Here is a 23330-nt window from a genome sequence, read left to right as displayed (position 1 = left end):
AGGAGTGAGAGTGAGAGAGAGAGTGGGGGGAGAAGAGAGAGTGGGAAGGAGAGAGAGAGAGAGAGAGAGAGAGAGAGAGAGAGAGAGAGAGAGAGAGAGAGAGAGAGAGAGAGAGAGAGAGAGAGAGAGAGAGAGAGAGAGAGGAAGAGTGAAAGAGGGAGAGGAAGGAGAGAGCGAGAGAGAGGGAGAGGGGGAAAGAGAGAGAGAGAGAGAGAGAGAGAGGGGGAGGAGAGAGAGGATGAGAGAGAGAGGGAAAGAGAGAGGGCGAGAGGGGGGAGAGGAGAGAGAGAGGGTGGAGAGAGAGGGGCGGGGGATAGAGAGGGGGGGAGAGAGAGAGTGAGGGGGAAGAGAGAGAGAGAGGAAGAGTGAGAGAGGAAAGAGAGAGAGAGAGAGAGAGAGAGAGAGAGGGAGAGGGGGTAGAGAGAGAGAGCGGGAGAGAGAGAGTGGGGGAGGAGAGAAAGGATGAGAGAGAGAGGGAAAGAGAGAGGGCGAGAGGGGTGGAGAGAGAGAAGGGGGAGAGAGAAGGAGAGAGAGAGTGAAAGAGAGAGAGAGAGAGGGGGGAGGAGAGAGAGAGGGGGGGAGGAGAGAGAGGATGAGCGAGAGTGTGAGAGAGAGAGAAGGAGAGAGCGAGGGAGCGAGAGGGGAGAAAGAGAGGGGGGCAGAAAGAGAGGTGTGAGAGAGGGGGGGAGAGAGGATGAAAGATAGGGAGAGAGATGGACATGGAGAGAGAGAGAGAGGGAGAGAGAGCGGGGAGGGGGAGAGAGGGGGCGAGAGAGGGGGAGAAGAGGAGAGGATGAGAGCGAGAGAGAGAGGGAGAGAGAGAGAGAGAGAGAGAGAGAGAGGGGGGATGAGAGAGAGGGGGGGTTAACGTTGTAGGTTGTAAAGCCTTATTTGCATATTTCCCAGCATGCCTTTCAAATAAACACTTTCTGACCACATATTAGACGTCATAACACCTTTAGTTGTGGCCTAGTTAGCCTCAACAGTGTGGTATGAAAGTCATGTTACTCAGACACACAAATAACATAAAAATGGTTTGTGAGGTGATGAGTAATTCCTATCATAATCCAGCCAGAGAGAGGATATCCAACAATTGGATTATTTGATCACACACAACCTGCATACAGAATGACTGCTATAATGAAGGAACAACCATCTCAAGTAACGGTTGCAATAAATCCAACCCCTTACAGATTGGATTAGTTTAGAAAAATGAAAGTTATTTATCTTTATATAGTATAAGATCAAAATCAATCAATGTGCATGAGGAAACATATATTAAAACAAACTATTCTAAAAATAAACCTGCAACAAAGCATTCTGGGATGAATGATAATGAGGCCCCTCCCAAGTCTTTTTCACTCAGAGATAACAGAAATGAACTCAACAAGGTCGAGTAACAACACCACCACACGGTGTTGCTTCCACTGTGATTCAAATAACACTTCATTTATTCACCGCATGTGGTGTCAATTTCAATCCCACTGGTGTTAACCCCACTAGAATCAACACTCTGATATAACATCATTTATCCCCACTAGAATCAACAGTCAGATATAACATAACCCTACTAGAATCAACACTCAGATATAACATCATTTATCCCCACTAGAATCAACACTCAGATATAACATAACCCTACTAGAATCAACACTCAGATATAACATAATCCCACTAGATATAAAACTCACAACACTTTTTACCTTAACACAGAGATGTTAACACTTGGAAATGTGCTGTGTAGGAGATTAGATATTAATGATAGTAGGCCTACACAAGCTCTTACCATGTACAGCATGTAGGCCTACAACATTAACACAGAACTCATCTCTGACACTGATACCGCTCTTAAATATGAGTAGCCTAAGCCACGCAGGTGTACAGATATCACTATTTTATGACCAGGCCTAGTACCACCACAGGTGGCTGGTGGTACCTTAATTGGGCAGGACGGGCTAATTGTAATTGCTGGAACAAAATGAATGGAATGGTATCAAACACATCAAACACGTGGTTTCCATGAGTTTGATACCATTCCATTCACACCATCCCAGCCAATGTTATGCGCCATCCTCCTCTCGCCAACCTCCTGTGAGTGCCACACATTAACATCCATCGCACAGTTTGAACAAACACCAGCTCTCTCTGACTGCAGCTTCTCAGCTCAGTCCCCCATCCCTCCACTCCTTCTTCAAGTGTGACATGACATTATTGAATTCAAATTTGAAAGCGCCCAAATCCTGTGGTCACGGAGGGAGGAAGTTTTGAGAGAAAATAAAACGATTCAATACAGCATCAGCATGGTCACCTCGTCTAGGCTACACAATGCAAAACCTTTGGCTAGTTTGAGCTACAAGTCAGTCATCCACATGCACAGCACAAAATATAGAGGGGAGCGCATTGCCAATAACCCCTGGTCACCTCGCCTGTTGTAGGGTGCAGATGCTACAGAGGTTTTGTATCATTTCTGCCAGTAGTTTTGAAAGTAGCGTTCACAAGCCAAAAAGGGTTCCCTGAAAATTGTGCACAATTGTAATAAAATAAATAAAAATCGAATTCGTACAATATGATACGAATTTGTAAGTGCTTAAGATCCCATTCAATATCTTTAAGAAAATGTCAGCACATCTGATAATCCTGATGTCACAGTCTACCGCAGTGGTTCCCATTATGTTTCGGTTACTCTACCACCAACTGAATTTAGCTCTGCCCAGAGTACCCCTGAAGTACCCCCTCATATGAATTTTACCAGTAAGCCTATGGTCTAATGAGTCTTCTCAAGTACCTACCCCCCTGTGGATAGAGAAAGTACCCCCAGGGGTCCTAGTACCCCTGGTTGGGAACCACGGTTCTACTGCACTCTGCTGCTCCCAGTGCTCTCTCAGCGCAGAGCGTGCAACGGGAGAGAGACTCTAATCACAGGCACACACACACACACTGCAGCAATGGATGGCTGTCTGACCAGTCCAAATGCACGCCCTTGAGGAGCGGATTTGACTGGTTCATTCAAGTCCAGCAGCCTTTGGAGGATCTTTTTCAGCCCGTGACTGTCCTCTCCTATATTGGCGACAAACCCGGAAACAGGTGAGCTATGAATTCACCCGCCAAGAATGTTAAAACACCCTGCCACACGTTACAGCATGACATTTGCTTCTGGAGCATTTCTGAAGCATCTTTATAGCCTCCTAGGCTTTAGCTCAGTTGGATGGTTCAGTTGCATGGCTCTTGCAATGCTAGGATAGTGGGTTTGATTCCCAGGACCACCTATACGTAGAAAAATGTATGCACGCATGACAGATAAAAGCGTTTACTAAATGGCATACATTATATTATCAAGGGAAAATGAAGGTTTAATTTCACCTTATTGTGTCCTAAGAGTTCTTCTCCTTTTTGTTTTACCAGGCCATGCTCTGGACAATGTTCAAATTCTGTCCAATGTCCTTATAAAACGCATTCGGAAAGTATTCAGACCCCTTAACTTTTTCCACATTTTGTTACATTACAGCCTTATTCTAAAATGGATGAAATAAAAGCATTTCCTCATCAATCTACACACAATAACCCATAATGACAAGGTGAAAACAGGTTTTTATAATTTTTTGCAAATTTATAAAAAATAAAAAACAGAAATACTTTATTTACATAAGTATTCAGACCCTTTGCTATAAGACTCCAAATTGAGCTCAGGTGCATCCTGTTTCCATTGATCATCCTTGAGATGTTTCTACAACTTGATTGGGGTCCACCTGTGGTAAATTACATTTATTGGAAAGGCACAAACCTGTCTATATTAGGTCCCACAGATGACAGTGCATGTCAGAGCAAAAACCAAGCCATGAGGTTGAAGGAATTGTCAGTAGAGCTCCGAGACAGGATTGTGTCGAGGCACAGATCTGGGGAAGGGTACCAAAACATTTCTGCAGCATTGAAGGTCCCCAAGAACACAGTGGCCTCCATCATTCTTAAATGGAAGAAGTTTGGAACCACCAAGACTCTTCCTAGAGTTGGCTGCCCGGCCAAACTGAGCAATCGGGGGAGAAGCACCTGGGTCAGGGAGGTGACAAAGAACCCGATGGTCACTCGGACAGAGCTATAGAGTTTCTCTGTGGAGATAGGAGAAACTTCCAGGAGGACAACCATCTCTGCAGCACTCCACCAATCAGGCCTTTATGGTAGAGTGGCCATATGGAAGCCACTCCTCAGTAAAAGGCACATGACAGCCCGCTTGGAGTTTGCCAAAAGACACCTAAAGGACTCTCAGACCATGAGAAACAAGATTCTCTGGTCTGATGAAACCAAGATTGAACTCTTTGGCCTCCATGCTAAGTGTCACGTCTGGAGGAAACCTGGCACCATCCCTGCGGTGAAGCATGGTGGTGGCAGCATCATGCTGTGGGGATGTTTTTCAGTGGCAGAGACTGGGAGACTAGTCAGGATCGATGGAAATATGATAGGTGCAAAGTACAGAGAGATACTTGATGAAAACCTGCTCCAGAGTGCTCAGGACCTCAGACTGGGGCGAAGGTTCACCTTCCAACAGAACAATGACCCTAAGCACACAGCCAAGATAACACAGGAGTGGCTTCGGGACAAGTCTCTGAATGTCCTTGAGTGGCCCAGCCCGAGCCCGGACTTGAACCCGACCGATCATCTCTAGAGAGACCTAAAAATAGCTGTGCAGCAATGCTCCCCATCCAACCTGCAGAGCTTGAGAGGATCTGCAGAGAAGAATGGGAGAATCAAATCAAATTAAATCAAATGTTATTTGTCACATGCGCCGAATACAACAGGTGTAGACCTTACAGTGAAATGCTTACTTACAAGCCCTTAACCAACACTGCAGTTTTAAAATAAGTGTTAAGAAAGTATTTACTAAATAAACTGAAGTAAAAAATAAAATAAATAATAATAATAATTAAAGAGCAACAATAAAATAACAGTAACGAGGCTACAGTTAATGTCGGAAATTTACATACACCTTAGAAAAATACATTTAAACTCAGTTTTTCACAATTCCTGACATTTAATCCTAGTACAAATTCCCTGTCTTAGGTCAGTTAGGATCACCACTTTATTTTAAGAATGTGAAATGTCAGAATAATAGTAGAGAGAATGATTTATTTCAGCTTTTATTTCTTTCATCACATTCCCAGTGGGTCAGAAGTTTACATACAGTGGGGGAAAAAAGTATTTAGTCAGCCACCAATTGTGCAAGTTCTCCCACTTAAAAAGATGAGAGAGGCCTGTAATTTTCATCATAGTTACACGTCAACTATGACAGACAAAATGAGAATATTTTTTCCAGAAAATCACATTGTAGGATATTTAATGAATTTATTTGCAAATTATGGTGGAAAATAAGTATTTGGTCAATAACTAAAGTTTCTCAATACTTTGTGATATACCCGTTGTTGGCAATGACACAGGTCAAACGTTTTCTGTAAGTCTTCACAAGGTTTTCACACACTGTTGCTGGTATTTTGGCCCATTCCTCCATGCAGATCTCCTCTAGAGCAGTGATGTTTTGGGGCTGTCGCTGGGCAACACGGACTTTCAACTCCCTCCAAAGATTTTCTATGGGGTTGAGATCTGGAGACTGGCTAGGCCACTCCAGGACCTTGAAATGCTTCTTACGAAGCCACTCCTTCGTTGCCCGGGCGGTGTGTTTGGGATCATTGTCATGCTGAAAGACCCAGCCACGTTTCATCTTCAATGCCCTTGCTGATGGAAGGAGGTTTTCACTCAAAATCTCACGATACATGGCCCCATTCATTCTTTCCTTTACACGGATCAGTCGTCCTGGTCCCTTTGCAGAAAAACAGCCCCATGCTTCACAGTAGGTATGGTGTTCTTTGGATGCAACTCAGCATTCTTTGTCCTCCAAACACGACGAGTTGAGTTTTTACCAAAAAGTTATATTTTGGTTTCATCTGACCATATGACATTCTCCCAATCCTCTTCTGGATCATCCAAATGCACTCTAGCAAACTTCAGACGGGCCTGGACATGTACTGGCTTAATCAGGGGGACACGTCTGGCACTGCATGATTTGAGTCCCTGGTGGCGTAGTGTGTTACTGATGGTAGGCTTTGTTACTTTGGTCCCAGCTCTCTGCAGGTCATTCACTAGGTCCCCCCGTGTGGTTCTGGGATTTTTGCTCACCGTTCTTGTGATCATTTTGACCCCACGGGGTGAGATCTTGCGTGGAGCCCCAGATCAAGGGAGATTATCAGTGGTCTTGTATGTCTTCCATTTCCTAATAATTGCTCCCACGGTTGTTTCTTCAACCAAGCTGCTTACCTATTGCAGATTCAGTCTTCCCAGCCTGGTGCAGGTCTACCATTTTGTTTCTGGTGTCCTTTGACAGCTCTTTGGTCTTGGCCATAGTGGAGTTTGGAGTGTGACTGTTTGAGGTTGTGGACAGGTGTCTTTTATACTGATAACAAGTTCAAACAGGTGCCATTAATACAGGTAACGAGTGGAGGACAGAGGAGCCTCTTAAAGAAGAAGTTACAGGTCTGTGAGAGCCAGAAATCTTGCTTGTTTGTAGGTGACCAAATACTTATTTTCCACCATAATTTGCAAATAAATTCATTAAAAATCCTACAATGTGATTTTCTGGAAAACATTTTCTCAATTTGTCTGTCATAGTTGACGTGTACCTATGATGAAAATTACAGGCCTCTCTCATCTTTTTAAGTGGGAGAACTTGCACAATTGGTGGCTGACTAAATACTTTTTTTCCCCACTGTAGATACGTTTGTACCTGTTTCCTCCAGCATCTTCACAAGGTCCTTTGCTGTTGTTCTGGGATTGATTTGCACTTTTCGCTCCAAAGTACGTTCATCTCTAGGAGACAGAGCGCGTTGCCTTCCTGAGCGGTATGACGGCTGCGTGGTCCCATGGTGTTTATACCTAAGTTCTATTGTTTGTACAGATGAACGTGGTAACTTCAGGCGTTTGGAAATTGCTCCCATCAATGAACCAGACTTGTGGAGGTCTACAATTTATTTTCTGAGGTCTTGGCTGATTTCTTTTGATTTTCCCATGATGTCAAGCAAAGAGACACTGAGTTTGAAGGTTGGCCTTGAAATACATCCACAGGTACACCTCCAATTGACTCAAATTATGTAAATTAGCCTATCAGAAGCTTCTAAAGCCATGACATCATTTTCTGGAATTTTCCAAGCTGTTTAAAGGCACAGTCAACTTAGTGTATGTACACTTCTGACCCACTGGAATTGTGATACAGTGAATTATAAGTGAAATAATCTGTCTGTAAACAATTGTTGGAAAAATTACTTGTGTCATGCACAAAGTAGATGTCCTAACCGACTTGCCAAAACTATAGTTTGTTAACAAGAAATTTGTGGAGTGGTTGAAAAACGAGTTTGAATGACTCCAACCTAAGTGTATGTAAACTTCCGACTTCAACTGTATATACAGGGGTTACTGGTACAGAGTCAATGTGCGGGGGCACAGGTTAGTCGAGGTAATTGAGGTAATATGTACAAGTAGGTAGATGTAAAGTGACTATGCATCGATAATTAACGGGGGGGGGGGGGGGGGGGTCAATGCAAATAGTCTGGGTAGCCATTTGATTTGCTGTTCAGGAGTCTTATGGCTTGGGGGTAGAAGCTGTTAAGAAGCCTTTTGGACCGAGACTTGGCGCTCCGGTACCATTTGCCGTGCGGTAGCAGAGAGAACAGTCTATGACTAGGGTGGCTGGAGTCTTTGACAATTTTTAGGGCCTTCCTCTGACACAGCATGGTATAGAGGTCCTGGATGGCAGGAAGCTTGGCCCCAGTGATGTACTGGGCCGTACGCACTACCCTCTGTATTGCCTTTCGGTCGGAGCAGTTTGTGTGTGCCATACCAGGCGGTGATGCAACCAGTCAGGATGCTCTCGATGGTGCAGCTGTAGAACCTTTTGAGGATCTGAGGACCCATGCCAAATCTTTTCATTCTCCTGAGGGGGAATAGGCATTGTCGTGCCCTCTTCAGGACTGTCTTGGTGTGTTTGGACCATGTTAGTTCGTTGGTACTTGAACTTGAAGGAACTTGAAGCTCTCATGTATGTGTGTGAATTTAAAGATCTGACTATAATCCATCTCTGCTCTCATTCAGGGGCAGCAGGCATACAGAGACCCCCAGTGAATTAACAAACACACACACACATGCTCTCAATGACACTGAAGCTTAGTGCTGTACTGAATGGAGCAGTGTCAGAGGGTGTCATCCATATTCACTGGTACTGTACATGAATGCAATCAACATTTTCAGTCTCCATTCTCGTTCTGTTTTGTATACACTCATGCTTCATCATCATCATGTTACGGGATGAACATTCCATTCTCCTCTTAACCACAGACCCTTTCTGGCACTAATCTGCAGTACTGCTGTGACATCATGAACTTGAGCCAAGCATAATTGCAATATTCAATATTCGCTGAGTTTCAATCATCCGAACATCTGCAATCCTTATCCTCCTGACGTTTGGTGTGCATCATTGTATGCATCAGTCCACTCCATTTCCCTACAGTGACTTCCATCATCATAATTCCAGACATACAGATGTCACTGTTGCTCAGTGACTGCCATACATCCCCCAATAGCTTTTGCAGTCAGCCAGGTAGAATGAAAAATATGCATTGTGATGTTTCCAACAGGTGTGTGTGTGTGTGTGTGTGTGTGTGTGTGTGTGTGTGTGTGTGAGTGTGTGTGTATGTATGTATGTATGTGAGTAAAAGCGAGAGAGAGAGTGAGATTGAGAGAGCATTTGTTGTGTGTGTGTGTGTGTGTGGTGAGTTTATTAGGTACACAAAAATGGTTCGCTCCTACAGACAGTGAGTCAGGTGGTCGTGGCTTGCTATATACAGTGAGGGAAAAAAGTATTTGATCCCCTGCTGATTTTGTACGTTTGCCCACTGACAAAGAAATGATCAGTCTATAATTTTAATGGTAGGTTTATTTGAACAGTGAGAGACAGAATAACAACAAAAAAATCCAGAAAAACGCATGTCAAAAATGTTATAAATTGATTTGCATTTTAATGAGGGAAATAAGTATTTGACCCCCTCTCAATCAGAAAGATTTCTGGCTCCCAGGTGTCTTTTATACAGGTAACGAGCTGAGATTAGGAGCACACTCTTAAAGGAAGTGCTCCTAATCTCAGTTTGTTACCTGTATAAAAGACACCTGTCCACAGAAGCAATCAATCAATCAGATTCCAAACTCTCCACCATGGCCAAGACCAAAGAGCTCTCCAAGGATGTCAGGGACAAGATTGTAGACCTACACAAGGCTGGAATGGGCTACAAGACCATCGTCAAGCAGCTTGGTGAGAAGGTGACAACAGTTGGTGCGATTATTCACAAATGGAAGAAACACAAAATAACTGTCAATCTCCCTCGGCCTGGGGCTCCATGCAAGATCTCTCCTCGTGGAGTTGCAATGATCATGAGAACGGTGAGGAATCAGCCCAGAACTACACGGGAGGATCTTGTCAATGATCTCAAGGCAGCTGGGACCATAGTCACCAAGAAAACAATTGGTAACACACTACGCCATGAAGGACTGAAATCCTGCAGCGCCCGCAAGGTCCCCCTGCTCAAGAAAGCACATATACAGGCCCGTCTGAAGTTTGCCAATGAACATCTGAATGATTCAGAGGAGAACTGGGTGAAAGTGTTGTGGTCAGTTGAGACCAAAATCGAGCTCTTTGGCATCAACTCAACTCGCCGTGTTTGGAGGAGGAGGAATGCTGCCTATGACCCCAAGAACACCATCCTCACCGTCAAACATGGAGGTGGAAACATTATGCTTTGGGGGTGTTTTTCTGCTAAGGGGACAGGACAACTTCACCGCATCTAAGGGACGATGGACGGGGCCATTTACCGTCAAATCTTGGGGGAGAACCTCCTTCCCTCAGCCAGGGCATTGAAAATGGGTCGTGGATGGGTATTCCAGCATGACAATGGCCCAAAACACACGGCCAAGGCAACAAAGGAGTGGCTCAAGAAGAAGCACATTAAGGTCCTGGAGTAGCCAGTCTCCAGATCTTAATCCCATAGAAAATCTGTGGAGGGAGCTGAAGGTTCGAGTTGCCAAACGTCAGCCTCGAAACCTTAATGACTTGGAGAAGATCTGCAAAGGGGAGTGGGACAAAATCCCTCCTGATATGTGTGCAAACCTGGTGGCCAACTACAAGAAACGTCTGACCTCTGATTGCCAACAAGGGTTTTGCCACCAAGTACTAAGTTATGTTTTGCAGAGGGGTCAAATACTTATTTCCCTCATTAAAATGCAAATCAATTTATAACATTTTTGACATGCGTTTTTCTGGATTTTTTTGTTGTCATTCTGTCTCTCACTGTTCAAATAAACCTATCATTAAAATTATAGACTGATCATGTCTTTGTCAGTGGGCAAACGTACAAAATCAGCAGGGGATCAAATACTTGTTTCCCTCACTGTAAAGCAGGCAGACAGGCATCGAGCATTCAGTTATTGTTCGATTTAACATTAGAATGGGCAAAACCAGTGACCTAAGCAACTTTGAGCGTGGTATGATCGGCGGTGCCAGGCACGCCGGTTCCAGTATCTTAGAAATGGCCGCCCTCCTGAGCTTTTCACGGACGACAGTGTCTAGGATTTACCGAGAATGGTGCAACAAACAAAAAACATCCATTCAGTGGCAGTCCTGTGGGCGAAAAAAGCTCATTTATGAGAGGTTGAAGGAGAATGTCAAGAATCGTGGAAGCTAACAGGCGGGCCACAAACAGGTAAATAACGGCACAGTACAACAGTGATGTTCAGAACGGCATCTTGGAATGCACAACTCGTAAGGTCCTTGTCACGGATGGGCTATTGCAACAGATGACCACACTGGGTTCCACTCCTATCAGCTAAAAACAAGAAGAAGCGGCTCCAGTGGGCACGCGATCATGAACACTGGACAATTGAGGAGTAGAAAAACATTGCCTGGTCTTGTTGAGTCAGGATTTGGCGTAAGTAGCATGAGTCCATGGCCCCATCCTGCCTGGTGTGGGGAATGGTGCCTTGATACCAATTGAGTAACGCTTCCATGCCCTGAAATATTCAGGGTGTTCTGGAGGCAAAGGAGGGTCCGACCCGGTACTAGATGCCACTGAGTGTATATCTGTGTTTGTGTGTGTGTCACATCGCAGGACAGTTATTTCATTATGAAGAAGTTTTATAGAGGAATTATAATAGGACATTAGGCTGAGGCTGTGTCAAGCGGTGGTGGGGTCCATCAGCTCCCATCAGGTCAATAGGTTGAGAATCGTGGAAACTAACAGGCGGGCCACAAACAGGTAAATAACGGCACAGTACAACAGTGATGTTCAGAACGGCATCTTGGAATGCACAACTCGTAAGGTCCTTGCACGCACACATACACACACACACACACACACACACACACACACACACACAGACACACACACACCACACACCACACACACACACATTATTAACTAAGTATTGGTCCTCCAGATACACTTAGGTTAGAGTCATTCAAACTCGTTTTTCAACCACTCCACAAATTTCTTGTTAACAAACTATAGTTTTGGCAAGTCGGTTAGGACATCTACTTTGTGCATGATTATTTCACTAATAATTCACTGTATCACAATTCCAGTGGGTCAGAAGTTTACATACACTAAGTTGACTGTGCCTTTAAACAGCTTGGAAAATTCCAGAAAATGATGTCATGACTTTAGAAGCTTCTGATAGGCTAATTGACATCATTTGAGTCAATTGGAGGTGTACCTGTGGATGTATTTCAAGGACTACCTTCAAACTCAGTGCCTCTTTGCTTGACATCATGGGAAAATCAAAAGAAATCAGCCAAGACCTCAAAAAGAAATTTGTAGACCTCCACAAGTCTGGTTCATCCTTGGGAGCAATTTCCAAATGCCTGAAGGTACCACGTTCATCTGTACAAACAATAGTACTTAAGTATAAACACTGTGGGACCACGCAGCCGTCATACTGCTCAGGAAGGCGATGCGCTCTGTCTCCTAGAGATGAACGTACTTTGGTGCGAAAAGTGCAAATCAATCCCAGAACAACAGCAAATGACCTTGTGAAGATGCTGGAGGAAACAGGTACAAAAGTATCCATATCCACAGTAAAACGAGTCCTATATCGACATAACCTGAAAGGCCGCTCAGCAAGAAAGAAGCCACTGCTCCAAAACCGCCATAAAAAAGCAAGACTACGGTTTGCAACTGCACATGGGGACAAAAATCGTACTTTTTGGAGAAATGTCCTCTGGTCTGATGAAACAAAAATAGAACTGTTTGGCCATAATGACCATTGTTATGTTTGCAGGAAAATGTGGGCACTTGCAAGCCGAAGAACACCATCCCAACCGTGAAGCACGGAGGTGGCAGCATCATGCTGTGGGGGTGCTTGCTGCAGGAGGGACTGGTGCACTTCACAAAATAGATGGCATCATGAGGAAGGAAAATTATGTGGATATATTGAAGCAACATCTCAAGACATCAGTCAGGAAGTTAAAGCTTGGTCGCAAATGGGTCTTCCAAATGGACAATGACACCAAGCATACTTCCAAAGTTGTGGCAAAATGGCTTAAGGACAACAAAGTCAAGGTATTGGAGTGGCCATCACAAAGCCCTGACCTCAATCCTATAGAACATTTGTGGGCCAAACTGAAAAAGCGTGTGCGAGCAAGGAGGCCTACAAACCTGACTCAGTTACACCAGCTCTGTCCAGAGGAATGGGCCAAAATTCACCCAACTTATTGTGGGAAGCTTATAAAAGGCTACCCGAAACGTTTGACCCAAGTTAAACAATTTAAAGGTAATGCTACCAAATACTAATTGAGTGTATGTAATCTTCTGACCCACTGGGAATGTGATGAAATAAATAAAAGCTGAAATAAATCATTCTCTCTACTATTATTCTGACATTTCACGTTCTTAAAATAAAGTGGTGATCCTAACTGACCTAAGACAGGGAATTTTTACTAGGATTAAATGTCAGGAATTGTGAATATCTGAGTTTAAATGCATTTGGCTAAGGTGTATGTAAACTTCCGACTTCAACTGTATGTAGTTGTGAGGGGTTACTTGGTGGTTGTCTGGTGTCCTAAAGGTTATGCACGATGTAAACTGACTTCCATTCCACACACAGTATGTCAGGTGTATGTCAATCATTATCCTGGCGTGCATCCCAAAGGCCACCCTATTCCCTATATAGTGCACTACTTTTGACCAGGTCACTATGGGCCCTGGTCAAAAGTTGTGAATTTTAAATGGAATAGGGTGCCATTTGAGACTAAACCCAGGTCTCCCTTGAGAAATAGGTATTTTGACCTCAATGGGAATTCCTGGTTAAACAAAGGTTAAATAAATAAATAATGCCTCTACTGTGAGAGCTCACTGCAGCCTTATCTGATATGAAAATAGTACGTTTCCCTTGGGATAGACTTCCTTCCTGCAAGGAATGTTGATAAACATTTTACATCAGACATAGTGAACAGTGAAATAGACAAATTCAGAAAATGTCTTCTGTCCAAAGAAATAGAGAGGAACAAAATCAGCTCTGGAAAAGCGCTGCATTATGAAGCATGTACTGTATATCTGACCTGCTGTCACCAATGACCTTTCATGCAGACATGAATTACTTTTCCAATAGAAAACACTGAAATATTTCACTATTTACAGTAAGTCACGAGGATTTGGTCAAGGGTTCTCACACTGTACAAGGTTTTCATTTTCATCTGTATCTACAGTGATGACTCACATGTTTTAGCTCAAGCCAGATGCTGCATTATACAGTATCCATGGTATACAGGTCCAGATGGTTGTAAAATATTATTTACCTTCTCTTTATGCCTTAGATAACCTTATAGACCAGCAGATAATGGGAGAGGAACCCCACAACGTTCAATTCCCTCTAGGTTCATTCTGAATGACACCTACAGTGCCTTCAGAAAGTATTCACACCCCTTGACTTTTTCCACATTTTGTTGTGTTACAAAGTGGGATTCAAATTGATTTAATTGTCATTTTTTGTCAATGATCTACACACAATACTCTGTAATGTCAAAGTGGAAGAACAATTCTAACGTGTAAAAAATGCATGAAAAATAAAACACTACTACAGTGAGGGAAACAAGTATTTGATCCCCTGCTGATTTTGTACGTTTGCCCACTGACAAAGAAATGATCAGTCTATAATTTTAATGGTAGGTTTATTTGAACAGTGAGAGACAGAATAACAACAAAAAAATCTAGAAAAAAACGCATTTCAAAAATGTTATAAATTGATTTGCATTTTAATGAGGGAAATAAGTATTTGACCCCTCTGCAAAACATGACTTAGTACTTGGTGGTAAAACCCTTGTTGGCAATCACAGAGGTCAGACGTTTCTTGTAGTTGGCCACCAGGTTTGTACACATCTCAGGAGGGATTTTGTCTCACTCCTCTTTGCAGATCTTCTCCAAGTCATTAAGGTTTTGAGGCTGACGTTTGGCAACTCAAACCTTCAGCTCCCTCCACAGATTTTCTATGGGATTAAGGTCTGGAGACTGGCTAGGCCACTCCAGGACCTTAATGTGCTTCTTCTTGAGCCACTCCTTTGTTGCCTTGGCCGTGTATTTTGGGTCATTGTCATGCTGGAATACCTATCCACAACCCATTTTCAATGCCCTGGCTGAGGGAAGGAGGTTCTCACCCAAGATTTGACGGTACATGGCCCCGTACATCGTCCCTTTGATGTAGTGAAGTTGTCCTGTCCACTTAGCAGAAAAACACCCCCAAAGCATAATGTTTCCACCTCCATGTTTGACGGTGGGGATGGTGTTCTTGGGGTCATAGGCAGCATTCCTCCTCCTCCAAACACAGCGAGTTGAGTTAATGCCAAAGAGCTCAATTTTTGTCTCATCTGACCACAACACTTTCACCCAGTTCTCCTCTGAATCATTCAGATGTTCATTGGCAAACTTCAGACGGGCATGTATATGTGCTTTCTTGAGCAGGGGGTCCTTACGGGCGCTGCAGGATTTCAGTCCTTCACGGCGTAGTGTGTTACCAATTGTTTTCTTTGTGACTATGGTCCCAGCTGCCTTGAGATCATTGACAAGATCCTCCCGTGTAGTTCTGGGCTGATTCCTCACCGTTCTCATGATCATTGCAACTCCACGAGGTGAGATCTTGCATGGAGCCCCAGGCCGAGGGAGATTGACAGTTATTTTGTGTTTCTTCCATTTGCGAATAATCGCACCAACTGTTGTCACCTTCTCACCAAGCTGCTTGGCGATGGTCTTGTAGCCCATTCCAGCCTTGTATAGGTCTACAATCTTGTCCCTGACATCCTTGGAGAGCTCTTTGGTCTTGGCCATGGTGGAGAGTTTGGAATCTGATTGATTGATTGCTTCTGTGGACAGGTGTCTTTTATACAGGTAACAAACTGAGATCAGGAGCACTCCCTTTAAGAGTGTGCTCCTAATCTCAGCTCGTTACCTGTATAAAAGACACCTGGGAGCCAGAAATCTTTCTGATTGAGAGGGGGTCAAATACTTATTTCCCTCATTAAAATGCAAATCAATTTATAACATTTTTGACATGCATTTTTCTGGATTGTTTTGTTGTTATTCTGTCTCTCACTGTTCAAATAAACCTACCATTAAAATTATAGACTGATCATTTCTTTGTCAGTGTGCAAACGTACAAAATCAGCAGGGGATCAAATACTTTTTTCCCTCACTGTATATCTTGATTAGATACGTATTCAACCCCCTGAGTCAACACATGTTAGAATCACCTTTGGCAGTGATTACAGCTGTGAGTCTCTAAGACAATGATATTCAAACTTTTTCATTGGGGACCCCATTTTTTCCTTCTGAATTTCTGGGGACGCCATTTTTTTTGTAAGAACTTCTCGTGACCCCACCCCAACCAAAATCTAATGACACAACCTTAAAATTGGTATATACATTTTTTTACATCAACAAATAACCTTAAATTCATTACATTTTCATCTCTTATCAAAATGAAAAAAATAATAATAAATACATTTACTCAATAACATTTTATTTTTTAAATTATCTTTCTCAAAAACGTTTGTATATTGTCCCATACAATAATCTGTACTTAATCCACACCTGGATTGGGCAACATATGCCCATTTTTCTTTTCAACAATCTTTAAGCTCTGTCAACTTTGTTGTTGGTCATAGCTAGACAACTATTTTCAGGTCTTGCCATAGATTTTCAAGGAGATTTAAGTCAAAACTGTAACTCGGCCACTCAGGAATATTCACTGTCTTCTTGGTAAGCAACCTGGCCTTGTGTTTTAGGTTATTGTTCTGCTGAAAGGTGAATTCATCTTCAAGTGTCTGGTGGAAAGCAGACTGAACCAGGTTTTTTACTCTAAGATTTTGCCTGTGCTTAGCTCCATTCCGTTTCTTTTTGTATCCTGAAAAACTCCCAAGTCCTTAACAATTGCAAGCATACCCATAACATGATGCAGCCACAAAATATTGAGAGTGGTACTCAGTAATGTGTTGTATTGGATTTTCCCCAAACATACTGTAACACTTGGTATTCAGGACAAAAAGTTAATTGCTTTGCCACATTTTTTGCAGTATTACTTTAGTGCCTTGTTGCAAACAGGATGCATGTTTTGGAATATTTTTATTCTGTACAGGCTTCCTTCTTTTCATTTTGTCATTTAGGTTAGTATTGTGGAGTAACTACAATGTTGTTGATCTATCCTCAGTTTTCTCCTTTCACAGCCATTAAACTCTGTAACTGTTTTAAAGTCACCATTGGCCTCATGGTGAAATCCCTGAGTGGTCTCCTTCCTCTCCGGCAACTGAGTTAGGAAGGACGCCTGTATCTTTGTAGTGACTGGGTGTATTGATACACCATCCAAGGTGTAATTAATACCTTGACCATGCTCAAAAGGATATTCAATGTTGTTTTTTTAAACAATAGGTGCCCTTCTTTGCGAGGCATTGGAAAACCTCCCTGGTCTTTATGGTTGAATCTGTGTTTGAAATTCACTGCTCAACTGAGAGACCTTACAGGTAAATTGTATGTGTGGGTTACAGAGATGAGGTACAGTAGTCATTCCAAAATCATGTTAAACCCTATTATTGCACACAAAGTGAGTCCATGCAAATTCCACTTTGACATTATGGGGTATTGTGTGTAGGCCAGTGACAAAAAAATCTAAACTTAATCCATTTTAAATTCAGGCTGTAACACAACAAAATGTGGAAAAAGTCAAGTGGTGTGAATACTTTCTGAAGGCACTGTACACATCTATGGTATGAAGATTGCCTGTAGTTACATGTGTACGATGATATTTAAAATGACCTGGCTCACCTCAGCATAGTTGTATCTATCCAAGGCTGCTCCTCAAGGAATAGCATTATGAGGTCATTGTTGCTGCTTTGTTCTCGCTCGTCAAAATATCTTATTTCTGTGATGGAAGAGCACTCTACTGTTGACCTTGTTATTTACTAAATATGGAGGAAGTGCACGCGCACTCACGCACTCACACACACACACAAATACATACAGGAAAAATATATTTCTATGTTCTCTCCATGAGGTGGTGGGTTTAAGCCAAGATACAGTACAATAAGCTATTGTACTGTATGATGTGACCAATACCAAAACCACAAAATGGTCCAAAAAAACATAAACCAAAAAACAACACTTTGCAGAACAAAATTGTATGTGTGCGTTGCCAATTGGTTTAGATGTGGGAAGTACAATATTGCTTTGACATTTGCCAGGAGAAAGAAGAGTATTTTGGATTCGATTTTAAGAAATCAGATGAGCCGGGATACAGAGTGACTAAGCCCACACTGTAATTTTTCCATTCTATGATTAAATCAAACACTAGAGAAGCTTCAGAGAAGTGGACTGAATCAGTCAGCCAGTCAGTCAGCCATTCAGTCTGCAAAGGAAACACAATAATCCTGTTTCTTTCGTCCTGATAGTGGACAGAAATGATAGGACAATAACCCAATAACCAGAGCTCAACTGTTTCAGCTTAAATCCTGGAAAACAATACAAGTATGAAGAGTACATAGGGATCAGTGGAGGCTGGTGGGTGGAGCTATAGGAGGACTATAGGTATCAAACAGATCAAACACATAGAAACCACATGTTTGACTCTGTTCCACTGACTCAATTCCAGCCATTACAATGAGCCCGTCCTCTTATAGCTCCTCCCACCAGCCTTCATTGATATAGTTTGTAGAGAATTGGCTCACGCTATTTCTCGATCACACACACTATGATTTTTAGAATTGTTTGTTTCAATAGCTGTGTTTTTGCATGTACATTGATTGATTAATTAATCAATCTGATGCGAAATAAATAAAAAAATTCTAAACTAATCAAAATGTGTAGACTTATTGCATCCGTTACTGTAATGGTTGTTCCAGTTTAAATGGTTTAGGTAGTTTCATATCTCAGTCTTCCTAACCCTGGTAGTCATTCTGAATGCAGGTTGTGGGTGAATAAACATTCTGATTGTTGGATATCCCTACTCTGGCTGGATTCCAATAGGAATTACAGATCACTTTGCAATCCAGCTTAATGTTTTATTTATTTTGTTAACCTTTATTTTAACAAGATGTCATATTGAGACCAAGTATATTTTTCAAATGAGCCCTGCACAGTACAAACACACATCAAATCAAATTGTATTTGTCACATGTGCCGAATACAACAGGTGTAGACCTTACCGTGAAATGCCAATACAAAACAAAATAAAATACTAAATTACAAAACATGATCATAAAAAAACAAAATCCCCCACAATCTTCACTTAGAGCATTCCCCACTAATGTTTTAAATTCCCTAAAGGCATTCAACAGGCATTCAAGCCTGAGCCTCCCCTGCAACACATTCAAGTCTGAGCCTCCCCTGTAACACATTCAAGCCTGAGCCTCCCCTGCAACACATTCAAGCCTGAGCCTCCCCTGCAACACATTCAAGCCTGAGCCTCCCCTGCAACACATTCAAGCCTGAGCCTCCCCTGCAACACATTCAAGCCTCCCCTGTAACACATTCAAGTCTGAGCCTCCCCTGCAACACATTCAAGCCTGAGCCTCCCCTGCAACACATTCAAGCCTCCCCTGCAACACATTCAAGCCTGAGCCTCCCCTGCAACACATTCCACATCTGTGGAGCATAAAAACCAAAAGCAGCTCTCCCAAAATCAGAAGCCACCCTTGGAACCTCTAGCACTATCCAATCTTGTGCTCTTGTACTGTTACTGTATGCTATTGTTTTGACCTTGACGAGTGTTGTCAGATACATCAGAAGTTTCTGCAGGAGCGCTATGTAAATAAACAAAAGGGAATGCTGTTCTCTTCTTACAGACAGAGGCCCAACCCACCTTTTGATACAATACACAATGAATGGTGAGTTCTAAAATGAAGGGCACAATGGACAACAGCATCTAGTGGTTTAAGTGTGGAAGCTGCTGCTTCCTCACAGACCCCTTGACTTTTTCCACATTTTGTTACCTTACAGCCTTATTCTAAAATGGAAGACTGCTGAACAATTAATCAAATGGCCACCCGGACTATTTATTATTGCCACACTGTTGAAAAACAAATGATAGTCCCACTAAGCCCAAACCATTCACTTTCATAACATGTCCCTGTTAGTTGCACCTCACATTTGTCACTAGCAGAATCCTAGCATGGAAGATGTAGGCTTTTCAAATGGACCTCCTTTAGCCGCTGTGTTTGCTGTTGTTTGCCTTTGTATGTGTGCTTTATGTGAGTGCCATCATCTCTGAACATTCCATCCGACTAAATGGGAGCTGCAGAGAGAGTGAACACCTTCATGTTTGTTTTAGTGTTTGAGCTGAGAGGGCTTGGGAGAGGTCCCAGATACACCGTCTGTCTGTTTGGCCAGGCAGTCACCCATACACACACACACACACACACACACACACACACACACACACACACACACACACTCTCTCTCTCTCTCTCTCTCTCTCTCTCTCTCTCTCTCTCTCTCTCTCTCTCTCTCTCTCTCTCTCTCTCTCTCTCTCTCACACACACACATCTTTGGGTGGAGCTGAAAGATACAGTATGAATCATGGACATTCTATTCACACCAAAGCAACTGGGGCCTCTGTCCCATTTTTGTGTCCTTGTGGGCTTTTGACAGGAAAATGGATGACAAAGTGTTGTTGTGTTAGTCATTAACTACAAAAATCTGTTGAATGTGCCAGTCTAATTGGAAGCAAACAGTGACTATGGTAAACAAAACTCCTCTGGAAATCTAGTGTTCATCAAATCAATGAATGCATGTTCAGGTGCTTATGAATAATGCTAATGCCACATATTTTAATGGTATTTCATTGTGATATTTGTATTCTCTCTCTCTCTCTGTTTGTGATGTTTTCAAAAAGTTTATCTGTTGGCCGGCTCAGTGCAAAGTTTGCATTACTTACCCAATGGGCACAGATGTCATTTCAACGTGAATTCAACTTGAAATCAACAAAAAATATCACCATGTCATTGGACTTAAGTTAAAAATTTAATGAAAAAAAGACTAAATTCCCTTATGTTGATTACTTTTTTCAAATCCAATCAGTTTTCCATGTTGATGCAACGTCATCGCATATAATTATTATTGAAATTACGTGGAAACAACGTTGATTCAACTAGTTTTTGGCCAGTGGGTAGTTTACAAAAAGTTAAGATAGTTTGTAGGCAAGAGAGTATTTTATGTCAACATAATAAAATAATGGTATGTTTTAATGATATCAGTTCGACCACTTCAACCACAGTACCAGTCAAAGGTTTGGACACACCTACTCATTCAAGGGTTTTTATTTATTTTTACTATTTTTTACATTGTAGAATAATAGTGAAAACATCAAAACTATGAAATAACAAATATGGAATCATGTAGTAAACAAAAAAGTGTTAAACAAATCAAAGTATATTTTATATTTGCCTTGATGACAGCATTGCACACTCTTGGCATTCAACCAGCATCACCTGGAATGCTTTTCCAACAGTCTTGAAGGAGTTCCCACATATGCTGAGCACTTGTTGGCTGCTTTTCCTTCACTCTGCAGTCCGACTCATCCCAAACCATCTCAATTGGGTTGAGGTTAAAAAAAAGGTTGGGGGATTGTAGAGGCCAAGTCATCTGATGCAGCACTCCATCACTCTCCTTCTTGGTAAAATAGCCCTTACACAGCCTGGAGGTGGGTTGGGTCATTGTCCTGTTAAAAAACAAATGATAGTCCCACTAAGCCCAAACCAGATGGGATGGCGTATCGCTGCAGAATGCTGTGGTAGCCATGCTGGTTAAGTGTGCCTTGAATTCTAAATAAATGACAGACAGGGTCACCAGCAAAGCAACCCCACACCATAACACCTCCTCCTCCATGCTTTACGGTGGGAAATACACATGCGGAGATCATCCGTTCACCCACACCGCGTCTCACAAAGACACGGCGGTTGGAACCAAAAATCTCCAATTTGGACTCCAAACCAATGGACAAATTTCCACCGGTCCAATGTCCATTGCTCGTGTTTCTTGGCTCAAGCAAGTCTGTTCTTCCTATTGGTGTCCTTTAGTAGTGGTTTCTTTGTAGCAATTTGACCATGAAGGCCTGATTCACACAGTCCCCTCTGAACAGTTGATGTTGAGATGTGTCTCTTACTTGAACTTAACGAAGCATTTATTTGGGCTGCAATTTCTGAGGCTGGTGGCATGATGCTGCCACCACCATGCTCAACCGTAGGGATGGCGCCAGGTTTCCTCCAGATGTGACGCTTGGCATTCAGGCCAAAGAGTTCAATCTTGTTTCTCATGGTCTGAGAGTCCTTTAGGTGCCTTTTGGTAAACTCCAAGCGGGCTGTCATGTGCCTTTTACTGAGGAGTGGCTTCTGTCTGGCCACTCTACCATAAAGGCCTGACTGGTGGAGTGCTGCAGAGATGGTTGTCCTTCTGGAAGGTCTCCCATCTCCACAGAGGAACTCTGGCGCTATGTCGGAGTGACCATCGGGTTCTTGGTCACCTCCCTGATCAAGGCCCTTCTTCCCTGATTGCTCAGTTTGGCCGGGTGGCCAGCTCTAGGAAGAGTCTTGGTGGTTCCAAACTTCTTTCATTTAAGAATGATGGAGGCCACTATGCTCTTGGGGACCTTCAATGCTACAGAAATGTTTTGGTACCCTTCCCCAGATCTGTGCCCTGTCTCGGAGCTCTACGGACAATTCCTTCGACCAATTCCTCCAACCTCACGGCTTGGTTTTTGGTCTGACATGCACTGTCAATTTATGGGCTCTTAACCGACCGTGCTATTTTGTTAGTTTTTTCGCATTGTTTGTAACTTATTTTGTACATAATGTTGCTGCTACCGTCTCTTATGACCGAAAAGAGCTTCTGGACATCAGAACAGTGATTACTCACCTTGAACTGGACAAATAATTTTGATTTAATCAGTCGGACGAGAGGGATTTGCTCCAGACACCCGACAGGGCCCTCATCCCGTCATTCGCAGTAGAAAGAGACAGCGATATCGCGGAAGGAGATCGGGGTGGCTGGCAAGGAGCCTGCGACGATTGGCAATTCTGCCTTTGCCATCGGTGCTATTGGCCAACGTACAATCGCTTGATAATAAAGTGGACGAACTACAAGCACGTACATCCTACCAACGGGACATTAAAAACTGTAATATCTTATGTTTCACCGAGTCGTGGCTGAACGACGACATGAATAACATACAGCTGGCGGGTATCTTATGATAAGCTGTAGACCACACTATCTACCAAAATAGTTTTCATCTATATTCTTCGTAGCTGTCTATTTACCACCACAAACTGATGCTGGCACTAAGTCCGCACTCAATTAACTGTATACCGCCATAAGCAAACAGGAAAACTCTCATCCAGAGGCAGTGCTCCTAGTGGCCGGGGACTTTAATGCAGGAAAAATTAAATCAGTTTTACATTTACATTTTTACATTTTTACATTTTAGTCATTTAGCAGACGCTCTTATCCAGAGCGACTTACAGGAGCAATTAGGGTTAAGTGCCTTGCTCAAGGGCACATTTACGTCATTTAGCAGACGCTCTTATCCAGAGCGACTCACAAATTGGTGCATTCACCCTATAGCCAGTGGGATAACCACTTTACAATTTTTTTTGGCGGGGGGGTGGGGGGGGGGGGTAGAAGGATTACTTTATCCTATCCCAGGTATTCCTTAAAGAGGTGGGGTTTCAAATGTCTCCGGAAGGTGGTGAGTGACTCCGCTGTCCTGGCGTCGTGAGGGAG

The 23330-nt window shown here is 42.9% G+C and overlaps 1 protein-coding gene across 1 annotated transcript in view; it reads right to left on the bottom strand.

The window, feature by feature from the left end:
• LOC311131079 (excitatory amino acid transporter 5-like) overlaps positions 1 to 23330 on the bottom strand; it is a gene marked incomplete at its 3' end in the record, with an annotated part of 74073 nt that overhangs the window by 14727 nt on the left and 36016 nt on the right. The gene's annotated exons all lie outside the window — the stretch shown is intronic.

This window comes from Coregonus lavaretus, assembly GCF_964263955.1.
Source record: "Coregonus lavaretus genome assembly, chromosome: 6".
Lineage (NCBI taxonomy): Eukaryota > Metazoa > Chordata > Actinopteri > Salmoniformes > Salmonidae > Coregonus > Coregonus lavaretus.
This window is presented reverse-complemented; position numbering and strand designations above follow the sequence as displayed.